Source organism: Bos indicus, chromosome 1, assembly GCF_029378745.1.
Source record: "Bos indicus isolate NIAB-ARS_2022 breed Sahiwal x Tharparkar chromosome 1, NIAB-ARS_B.indTharparkar_mat_pri_1.0, whole genome shotgun sequence".
NCBI classification, from domain to species: domain Eukaryota; kingdom Metazoa; phylum Chordata; class Mammalia; order Artiodactyla; family Bovidae; genus Bos; species Bos indicus.
This window is the reverse complement of record NC_091760.1, coordinates 59087297-59098939: the sequence shown is the minus strand read 5'-3', so window position 1 is coordinate 59098939 and position 11643 is coordinate 59087297. Positions and strand designations below refer to the sequence as shown.

At 41.8% G+C, this 11643-nt stretch overlaps 1 protein-coding gene and 1 long non-coding RNA gene across 9 annotated transcripts in view; one reads left to right on the top strand and one right to left on the bottom strand.

Moving 5' to 3' along the window:
- LOC109574953 (uncharacterized) overlaps nt 1-6592 on the bottom strand; it is a 38239-nt gene extending 31647 nt beyond the window's left edge. The window contains exons 1-3 of one of the 5 annotated variants that reach the window (XR_011566342.1): nt 5807-6592; nt 2193-2362; nt 1440-1603 (exon numbers count right to left, since the gene is read on the bottom strand). This is a non-coding gene — a long non-coding RNA (uncharacterized lncRNA). Of the gene's footprint in view, nt 1-1439; nt 1604-2192 lie in introns of all 5 variants that reach the window. The other 4 variants (XR_002183168.2, XR_011566339.1, XR_002183155.2 and 1 more) reach the window with 4 other exon arrangements.
- A 269-nt stretch (nt 6593-6861) lies between these two features.
- USF3 (upstream transcription factor family member 3) overlaps nt 6862-11643 on the top strand; it is a 104240-nt gene continuing 99458 nt past the window's right edge. For all 4 annotated transcript variants that reach the window (XM_070788172.1, XM_070788169.1, XM_070788160.1 and 1 more), the window contains exon 1: nt 6862-7127. The gene's annotated coding sequence lies outside the window, so the exon portion shown is untranslated. The remainder of the gene's footprint in view (nt 7128-11643) is intronic.

Genomic DNA, 11643 nt, shown 5'->3' with positions numbered 1-11643 from the left:
CTTAAAATTATTAAAAAAAAAAAATTCTTGTAACTTAAAAGGCTTATTACAGAGGCATGGTCAAAGAATGTACCCCCAATGTCTGAGGCCCTGACAGTACCACAGTGGAAAAGATAGGCATGGCCCTGCCCTGGTCATCTTAATAGCCCAAGTTATCTCAACAGTATTTCAATACAGAACCAACTAAGTTTAATAAAAGTGAAACACAAATATTAGGAACATAATCCGCACTTGTCAACTAGATAATGAAATATTAACCCATTCACAGTTATCATAAAGGAGGGAGATTAGTGAAAGTTATATTTTATATATGATGGTCCTATGAAGCTTACTGTATAGGGCCTTCCCTGGTGGTCCAGTGGTTAATTCAGTGGGCATGGGTTCACTAAACACAAGTGAACCAGAAGAGATGGAAAAGACAAGGTAAACACTTAATAAAAGCAACATTGGAGTGGCTAATACCAAAGTAGATTTTGGAACAAAATATATTTCTAGGGGTAAAGAGGGATATTTATGATAAAGGAGTCTACCAAGAGAACAGAGTCTTCAATGAATATGAATCTAATAACAACTTCAGAATACATGAAGAAAAAACACACAAAACAGACAAGTTCACAACTAAAATTGGTGATTTGGGGGACTTCCCTGGTGGTCAAGTAGCTAAGACTCCAAGCTCCCACTGCAGGGGGCCTGGGTTTAATCTATCCCACATCCCACAGCTAAGACCCAGTGCAGCCAAATATTTAAAAAAAAATTTTTTTTTGGTGATTTTGAACTATTGGTAAATGATATGACAGAGAATATTATAAAGAGGATCTATACTGTGCAAACTATGTCCTTTAACCTACACCAGAACATAACAAGAAATAAGTCTGGAAAACCTGCCCCGCCCCCCACCAATATTTGGAAATTAAACATTCTTCTAAATAACTTGGGTCTAAAAAAGGAATTGCAAGAAAAGTTAGAAAAAAAAAGGAAAACGAAAATATGTCAATGCTGTAGGATTAAAATGCTTAAAAGATAATTCATAGCACTAAATGTGTATATGAGTTCTTGTTTGCCATTATAGTTGATTTACAATACTTTGTTAGTTTCGGGTATGTGATAAAGTGTGTGTATATAAATATATATATTATTTTAGGTTGTTACAAGATATTGAATATAATTCCCTGTGCTATATGGTAAATCCTTGTTTGTATATGAGATCTTGAATCAAAGATCTAAGCTTTTACCTTAAGAAACTAGAAAAAGAAGAGCCAACTAAAGTAAGTTGAAGGAAGGAAATAAAAAAGGGCAGAAACCCATAAAATTGAAAACAGTAGGAGAATTAAAACGAAAAGCTACTTCTTTGAAAAAATAAAATTGACAGAGCTCACCAAACTGGGTAAAAAACTGGATGCTTTATACTTAAGCTTGTGAAGAAGACAAGGATGACTCACCACTTCTGTATAGTACTGCTCTGAAAGCCCTTGCCAATCCAATGATGGTCCATTGATTAAGACTTACGTGCTGCCAGTGGAGAGAATGTGGGTTTGATCCCTGGTTGGGAAGCTAAGATCCCACATGCCTTATGGGGCAGCCAAAATATAAAAACTGAATAAGCCTGCAATTTGGATAGAAAGAAAGAAAATTGTCATTTGTAGTTAATACAAAGTAGAAAGTGCTAATTATTAATAAAAATACTAGGACTAATAATGAGTGTAATAGGTCCACAGAATACAAATATCCATTGTATTTCCAGCTAATAAAATTAGAAATTTAAGTTCATAAATAACATTTACAATAGCATAAATATATGAGATATTTAGAGACAAGTTTAGCAAAATATATGCAAGACCTGTATACAGAAAGCTATAAAATACCCTCAGAAAAATTTAAAAGACCCAAATAAATGGAGAGAGAATACATTCATCCAAATATTAGTTACAATTTCTCTCCAAATTGAATTATAAATCCCACTCAGGATTTTAGCAAGCTTTTTCTACCCCTTAACTTGACAAGCTTAAGTCTATATGAAAATGCAAATGACCTAGAATAGTTAAATTTTTAATAACAAAACAATTGGAGGACTTACACTACCTGACTTCAAGACTTAAAAAGCTGCAGTGATTAAAACAGTCTGGTATTGGTGTCAAGATCAACAAATAGATCAATGGAACAGAATAGAGTTCAGAAATAAGAACCACACATACGTTGATTTTGCCCAAGATTCAAAGACAACCAAGTGGAGGAAGGATGGTCTTTACAATTGGTGCTTGAAAAATTGGGATTCCTTGATGTAAAAATATAATCCATATTCTTCATACAAAAGGATTTTTTTATCATACTTCTGAATATACAACAATTAAAGTCTGCTGTAGATCTAAATATAAAACATGAAATTGTAAAACTACTAGAAGAAAAATAGAAAAATCTATGTGAACTTGTGTTAGTCAAAGACTTCTTAGATATGACCCCATAAGCATGACTCAGACATAATTGATAGACTGGATTTTAAGAACAACTATTTGAAAAACACAGTTAAAAGAATGAAAAGACAATCCAGAACTGGGAGATTATATTGTATATCACATATCTGATAAAAGATATGTGTCCAGAATCCAGAACTCTTAAAACTCAATAAATAACCCAATAAAAATGGGCAAAAGATTAAAAAGCTTCACAAAAGATATACAAATGGTTAGTAAGTATATGAAAAATGCTCAATATCATTAGTTATTATGGAAATGCAAATTAAGGTCACAATGAAATACTACCTATTTTAATAATTAAAATTTTAAAAGATTTATTAAGTGTTGATATGGTACATTTCAGATCCCCAAATTGTACTAGTGAGAATATAAATTAGTATAGCTTTGGGAAATTATTTGGCAGGTTTTTTTTTTAAGGTACACTTAGCATCTAACTTGGCCATTCCTCTGGATATTTACCCAGTTATTACCCAAGGAAAATGAAAGCAAATGTCCATATAAAGATTTGTCCACAACTGTTCTAGCATCTTTATTTGTAATAGTCAAAAACTGCAAACAGTCCAACTGTCCACCAACATGAATATACATGATATATCCATATAATGGAATACTACTTAGCAACAAAAGTTAATGGATTATTGATACACACAACGAGGTGGATTAATCTCCCCCTACCTATGCTGAATGAAAGAAGACACAGACAAAATTGAATATAAATAGATTCCATTTATATAAAATTCTAGAAAATGAAAAAAATGTATAGTGACAGCAGATCAGTGGTTGCCTGGAGAACAGGATGAGGGCAAGTGAATAAAGGGAAATGAAGGAGACAGGGCAGGACATACATGTTCAGTTTTGATTTTGGAGATGGTTTCACAGCTGCTTGCAAATGTCAAAATCTGTCATGTTGTACATTTCAAACGTTCAGTTTATTGAAGATCAATCATACCTCAAGAAAGCAATTTTGTTTGTTGCTTTTAAGGTACAGAATAGGTGAGAATATCTGCACAACATTTATCTGAGAACATTTATCCAGAACGTAAAAAACCTTTTACAACGCAATAATAAGACAGTGTTAGTGTTAGAGGCTCAGTCATGTCCGATTCTTTGCGACCCAATGGATGGAATTCTTCAGGCAAGAATACTGGAGTGGGTTGCCATTCCCTTCTCCAGGAGATCTTCCCCACCCAGGAATTAAAATAAACCTGCGTCTCCGGTGTCTCCTGCATTGCTGGTGGATTCTTCACTGTCTGAGCCACCCACATCCTGCTTTTAAAATGGGCTAAAGAATTGAACATTTTACCAAAGATGATGTGCATATGTCCAATAAACATAGAACATATGCTCAACACCAGTAGTAATAAGAGAAGTGCAAGTTAAAATCATGAGAGACTACCTCATACTCACTATGTGGGCTAGAATGAAAAAGGCTGACTATATCAAGGGTTGGCGATGAGGAGGAGTACCTGGAATCCGCCTATATTTCTGCTGACAATGAGAAATACTACGACCGTTTTGGAAAACAATGGATGGTTCGCATATACCGTTGCCATTCATTTCTGAAAGCTTCTTAAAAGAAAATGCCAGCTTGGAGCCTCTCTCGCCGCCCGCCGCGCATTTGGAGCGGGGGTGGGGGTAGGGCGTAGCGGGAGCTCCCCAAGGGTCGGGGGCATCCTGGGATATAGGGCGCCCAGAGGTTGGAGAGAAGAGGGATGCGCGCAAGTCCCCCACCCCCCGACCCCGTTCTCGTGCCCCGCCCCGCCACCCGATTCTGGTGCCCCACCAAGCTCTGCACTCAACGGTCCCCCATAAGTAGGCACAGTCTGCGCAGTCCCCTACTCGGGGAGCAGGGAAGGGTTCAGTAAAGCAGAACTCAGAGACGCCCCCCTCCCTACGGATGTCGGCGCCCCTCTCTATAGTCATTCATCCCCAGGAACAGGAGAAAAAAGGGATGTCAGGAAATGAAACTGGGGATACAAGCAAGGGGCTTGTGAAGGATCTTAAGTATGTGGGTGAAAATCAGATTTACTTGAGCCCTGTATACAATGGACTTGGCCTGGAGGCAAAGGGATCAGTGTCACTGGACCACCGTATTTTATTATCAGTGTACGGGGCTTCCCTTGTGGCTCAGCTAGTCAAGAATCCGCCTGAAATGCGGGAGACCTGGATTTGATCCCTGAGTTGGGAAGATTCCCTGGAGAAGGGAAGGGCTACCCACTCCAGTATTCTAGCCTGGAGAATTCCATGGACTGTATAGTCCATGAGGTCCCAAAGAGTGGGACAGGACTGAGCAACTTAAAAAAAAACAAAAACAAAAACACGGCACTATAAGCACATGGCAGCTAGCCTGAAATAGGAGTGGTGCCATTATTTGATGTCATCCTCTCATATGTAGAGCAATAAACCAACGTTGAATTGGCAAAGTCAACGAAAAGATCTATGATTGGGATTTGGGCTTCAGTCAGGAATGAGAATTAAATTAAAAAGCAAACATTTAGAACTTTTTGTTGTTGTGTTACTTTTTAATTTTTTTGAAGCATAGCTAATTTACAATGTTGCAGGTGTACAGCAAAGTGATTTGGGTTCTTTTCCACTATAGGTTATTACAAGATATTGAATATAGCTCCCTGTGGTATACAGTAGGTCCTTATTGTTTATTTTATTTGTAGCAGTTTGTATCTGTTAATCTCAAATTCCCAATTTATCCCTCTCCCCACATTTTATAAAACAGAAATTTCTGTTAACACTTCTACATTGTGCCAGAAAGGTATTCATGTGTATTCCAATGGTGATCCAAAGAAACTCTTAACGTCTGTTTTCTGAACAAACAAAACTATTTGTTACTTTACTTTAGACTCGATGCATTGTATTTTCTTAGAAAATCATACATACCCTAGAGATTATATTTATTACTGGAATAATTTTTAAACAGAATACATTATATTCTGATCACAATGGAAATTATTTGCTACAGCTGGACATACTAATGCTAAACAATTTCATGGAGGTGCTCTATTAGCATTACTATTAGGCTCTGAATCCTAGGGTCGTTCTTATCTGCAGCTTTGATTTGGGTGTGCTAAATGTATTCAGAGGCTAACTAGAAATTCATACGCTGAGATGCAAAAGTTAAAGAAAATTTCCAGACTGTTCACAGTGCCATAGTTTAGAAATAACACTAAAAGCCTTGTATTCGTTTCATCATAGCTTTTAAACTGCTGGTGCGGTTACTGTTTAACTTTACACCTTTTCCCAACACAAGTTCAGCTTCCTCTGTACACAGGCTCAAGCAATTCCCACCATGCCATGCCCCGTGTGCACCTTCTGGAAGTTACCTGGTCTAGTCCCCGGACGTCTAAGATCTGGGACATTTCCAAACCTGGAGGTGGAAGCGCTCCACTAGGTGGAGGACACCTGTTTCAGAAGAGGAGGGGTTATGAAATAGGAAGTGAAACCAGGAAGAGGGAGTTGTGACCACGGTTCCAGGGCCCCAAATTCCCATCTTGGAATTAGCAGACCCTGGTCTCCATGCTATCACCCACGGCTCTGTACCTTCCAGATCTAGGTATCTAGGAACCCAAGCCGGAAGTTCCAAATCCATCCCCCAGTGCCACATACTCGCTTCCCCTAATTAGGAGCCCCCCAGGACCTTTCTTAACACGGTCATCTCCAGCTCGCAGGAAACCGCCTTTGGGGCAAATGAAAATGATAGATGATCGCAACCAACAAATTCGAGCAGCGTCAGGTCGGCAATGGTCTTCCAGTGAAATGGCACCCGGAGACGTCTGCATTCTTTTTTATTCTTCCTCACCTTCTATTACAGAGCTTCATCCCGCCTTCCTGCCCTCTAGGATAAGAGGATCTCTCTAATCGTTCTTGAAAGCCTTCCGTGTGCTCTTTCTTTCTAGTTTTTCCACTTTCAAACTCCTACAAAAGACGTGTAAAAGCAGAACAGAGAACAGGATACAAAGAAGTTTCTTCAAACACCTCTTTTGCTAGGTTCTCAAGGCGTCCCCTTTAAGGAACCAGGCCCACCTCTTTCCCATTCATCTACTGGCTTTCGGTCCTGCCCATCACTCTACCTTTAAGAATATTTCCTGTTCCTTCAACTCAACTTGCACACCTCCGCACCCACCCCCGGCCCTCCTCATTGGGCCGCCCGAGGCCCGTTCACTCTTTGGTTTTCCCTCCACCTTCTCCCGCCCCCTAGATAGCGCAACGGCGTCTCGGGCTCTGATTGGCTATCACTGCGCCTCTCCGGGTTAGAATTGGTGAGCTCAGTGGAAGGGGCGGGACCGCGGGGCACCCAGGGTAGGCTGTTCGCTAGCCAAGCGGCGGCCGCGGGAGGGGCGGGGAGGGCCGGGGAGGGGCGGGGGGAGGGGGGCTGGGAAAGTTGAGGCCGCGCTGCCGCCGGGTCTCCGGCCTTGAGGGCTCGGGCTCGCAGTGGCGGCGGTGGCCGCTAGAAGAGGCGGCGGGGGCGGGGGGAGAGGAGGGCCTGGGCCCGCGCTCCCCCAGCCCCAGAGAAGCAGGCGGCGGCCGCGGACGGAGAGATTGGCCCGGGCGGTCGGACACCCCTGCGGAACCCGCTTGGGATCATGACCCAGGCTGGGGTCGCCGCTGCCGCCGCCGCCGCGGCCGAGACCACGCAGCCCGCGGGTGAGTGACTGAGGGAGGGGGCCGCTGACAGCCGGGGCGCGGGGCGGGGGCCGGGGCTGCGGGGGCGGCTCCGGGGGGCGGCTCCGGGCTCTGCTCCACCCACCCCTTCCCAGGTCCCGGAGGCTAGGGCTGCGCAGAGTGTGTCTTCTTCCTGGGGACCCCTGCTTGCGGAACCTGGGGGCCGCGAGCACGGAAGGCGCGCGCACCCCTCTTCTGCCCGACCTCTCGGCGCCCCGCGCCCTCTGGTGCCAGGCCCGTGGGGGGCTCGCGCTGCGCCCCGGCCCCCAGATGCGCGCGGGGCGAGAAGGGCTCCACGCTGCCCCGGGTGCATAAAGAACTGGGCATCCAGGTTTACACTGGATGGCCTTTGCCCGCCTCCTTCACCTTTTTCTGTCTCCTTCATTCCCTCTTCTTTCCTTGCCTTCCGAATTTCCTTCGGACCCAGTGGTCAGACTCATGTGACTTGCTTTTTAACTCTCACTTCTATGTAGTAGAGTTAGGCTTGCAGGTCTTTTTAGAAGCCTTTCTTTTCCGTTCTGAATTGGAGCGGTTCTCCCAAACTCACGGCCCCCTTCCCCCCACCCCCCCGCCTCCCTGTTACATTGGAGTATGATCCTTCGGATTTATTAACTATAAACCTAAACATAAACCTATATGTATGATCCCAGCTATAGACTTTAAACTTCCGTTCTCATGCAATTTTTACTGCCAATAGTAGATATATTGACCTAACACCACACTAGACAATTGTGGTTAACTTAAGTTTGCATAAAAAAGGACAGTTGCTTACTTATTAACAAAGTACAGATTTCTTGAATAAACATTTCTGTAAGTAACATGGATTCTGAAGCATGTTTGTACCTTTGCTTTTTCTTAAAAAAACCAAGCAAGCGAAAAAGCAAACCTGCTTTTTGAAGGATCAACAGGCTGGCACACACTCTAATCACCTTGACTTTTTCCTCCTACACAGCACACATATTTAATATAGTACAGAGTAGCTATATGGGATACATTTATTGTTTCTCCTTTTTTAATGAAGTACTTTAAAAGTATTTGTTACAAAATAAGCAAAATACCTTGTAATCATTGCACTTCTGAAACCAGGAAAAGTACCTGGTCTCAGGAACAGTGTAAAGAAGAACTTACTCTCATATTTTGCTCTAATCTAAGCAGTATGAGTTTTTTTATACACAGGTATTACATTCTCTATATATTTAAACGTTTTGTAAAGTCCAGACAAGCCTGCAGCCCAGAACATTCCTTAGTATAAAAGCACCCCATTGTAGCGATTTAAGGGCAGCATAGGATTGAAATAATTACTTAAAATTCTTTTTTTTTTTTTTTAATGTTCCGTGTAGTATGTGGGATCCTAGTTCCCCAACCCCAACCAGGGGTCAGACTCATGCCCCTTGCATTGGATGTGTGGAGTCAACCACTGGACCGCCAGGGAAGTCCCTGGAATAATTACTTTCTAAGTTAGTTGTCTGTGGGACAACGTGGAAATAAAATTCTAAAGTTGCCGATGGTGCAGTCAGTGAAACAGTCAGGTAAGAGAAATTGATGGGCTTTTTTCAGAGTTTAGCATTGTCAACAAGAGAAAAGAAGCTCTAAGAAAACAGAACGTTTAACTCATTAGATAAGCTTCAACAGGCAGTCAGCTCGAAACTGTAGCTTATAAACAGGGACTAAATCAAACTTGGGTCTTTTTTTTTTTTTTTTAAGATTTATTTATTTATTTTATTTTTTAGCTGTGGTAGGTCTTCATTGCGCACAGACTTACTCTAGTTGTGGCTAGTGGGGGGCTACTCTTTGCTGGGGTGCCTGGGCTTCTCATTGTGGTGGCTTCTCTTGTTGCAGAGCGTGGGCTCTGGGGTGCGTGATCTTCCATAGCTGTGGTGCATTGGCTTAGTTCCTCCGAGGCGTGTGGGGTCTTCCCAGACCAGAGATCAAACCTATGTTCCCTGCACTGGCAGGTGGATTCTTAACCCCTGGACCACCAGGGAAGCTTCCAACTTGGGTCTTAACCATATCTGTCATGCCTTACCTTTCTACCCTCGGACCCAGTGGTTCTCAGTCTGGACTGTATAGTAGAATCATTTTATGTGCTTTTACATTTTAATACCCAGGCTGCTTGTGTCAGAGATTCTCTTACTTTTGACATGGGGTGAACCTCAGCCATAGGTGTAGTCTTTAAAGGGCCCCAGGTGTTTCCATTTAGCATTAAGGGTTGAGAACTACTATGTGTCTAAAAAGTGTCCAATCTAATATACTTGTGTTGTAGGCTCTTCTAAATCAGGCCTGCACTCACTTGTCCAGCTTTCCCCCCACTGCTTCCCAACATGAGCCTCCTAGTGGTCCCACACATCAGCAGTTCAGATCCTGGCTTTTGTTAGTGATGTTGGTCTTTCTCAGCATAGGGATGCCCCCCTGAGCTCCCTCTCCAGTGACCGTAGTTCTGACTCTACTTTAATGAAGGTTTTCCTGGACAGCCCTCTCTAATTCTTTAGTGATTGGCTCCCTTTGAACTTTTCAGCCACATATTGATTAAGAGACTCCCTTTATGCTTATATCATCTGGTAGTTAAACTTCTTTTGTGTTTGTGTTTCATTATTCTTAAACTTGATGACAAGGAGTGTTTTATTGTTTGCTCTTCTACAGCAGTTTGCTTTGAGTCAGATTGATTTGCTTTGAAACCTCCCCAATGCAGCTTGCAGCCGTAGTTTCCGGTTTGATTCCATTCTGAACGTTTCTGTGTTGGTACCTTCCTCACACCTTAATTCACATCAGAATTCATGTATGTCAGTTTCTTCCATGTCTTTTCCTGACTTCTTCAGTAAGTTGATTTTTTCTCTTCTGTGGTCCCAATAACAGCTTGTACTTATTTCTCTGTTAACACCAATCACATTGCCCCTGAGTATGTGTTTATCCACCTTCTCTATGAGCCTGCTACCCCTGGAGCATCCACATTGAGGGCTCCAGAAGGTATAATTCACACTGTATTCTTGCATACCATTGCAACATGGTAGAGATAGAACCCCACCAACATAGCAACTGTGTTCTCTCATCTTTGTACTTTTGGGACCTAAAGTAGCACTAATTATTAGTAGGCATTCAAAAAATGTTTGTTAAATGAGTAAATGACTGTTGTGTTATATATTATGTGAAGATAGCCATATGCATCTTTAGCATAGGTTGATTTGGCATTAATTGATTTCACCATTAAATATTCTTTATGTCCTATACTACTATTATGGATTTGTTAAGGATTAATGGAATTTAAGTAATTGTGGTTATGATGGATCCCTTAAACATATAATCTTCCTTCCAATATGCGTGGAGATATATACTTTGAGTCTTTGAACTCTGGAAGTTGACTCTTGTTATCCATAAAATATTTGTGTAATGCTAAAAGAAAAGCTGTTAACTGTCCAATTAGATAATTTTTCTTTTTCTCATTAAGTTTTCCATATGGGTACAATTGCACTACTTTAGAAGGCCAGATCTTTTAATTAGATCAGTAGGGGATGATAAGTTGTTCCTATTAATGTGCTAATACTGGGTTTTTAATTCAGTTCATGAAGTATTTATTGAGTGTTTACCATGTGCCCAATACTCTTAGGTATTAAAGAGAATATAAAAGTAGTAAATGGTCTGGACTCAGCTCTTAAGACATTTTTAGACTTATTGGGAGGATTGGGGAACATCATATCAAATAAGGGACTGAACACAGTATTCATTAGCTAATTTAAAATATGTACTCAAAATTGATGTTGCAGTGATGAATACCATGGAAAATTAAGAGAAAGACCAGATATTCTTTCAATCGACATTTATCACCCCCATACTGAGTACTAATTGTTAAGGATACAAATGTGGAAGCTTTGGTTTCTACCATTTAGAAGTGTATAATCTACTGGGAATACCCAATAAAAATGTAGAGTGTATTTCCTCTTAACACTTTGTGGAGTGACAGGTACAAAGGCATGGAAATGAGAGAGGGCTTTTCTTGATTAAGGAGCTGCAAGTAGATTGTTGTGGTGGAAAAGTGGTATGTTAAAGGGCATGGACTTTGAGTCAGACACGTGTGGTTTGCAAACTCTTCTTCCTGAGAGATCTGAGCCCTCACAGACCTTGTCTGTGTGATGTGGCAGTAGCGTGGTGACTTCGCTGCCAGTGTTAGTGAAAAGCGGTACCTCCAGGGTCAGTCAGTTCCCACCTGTGCTCCTTGTGACTTCCCTTTTGTCTATTAGCTGGCTGCACGAGGAGCCTCAGACAGTCTTCCCTCCAAATTAATGAAGCCATTATTGGGTCCCTTGGCAAAAACATTCTCCCTTTAGCTACTATAATTTCTTGAGCAGCAGATATCCATAGTGAAGGGGACAGGGAGAAGAAATTTGTAGTGTAACCATGAGAAAGTGAAAGTGAAGTCGCTCAATCATGTCCGACTCTTTGCGACCCCATGGACTGTAGCCCACCAGGCTCCTCCGTCCGTGGGATTCTCCAGGCAAGAATACTG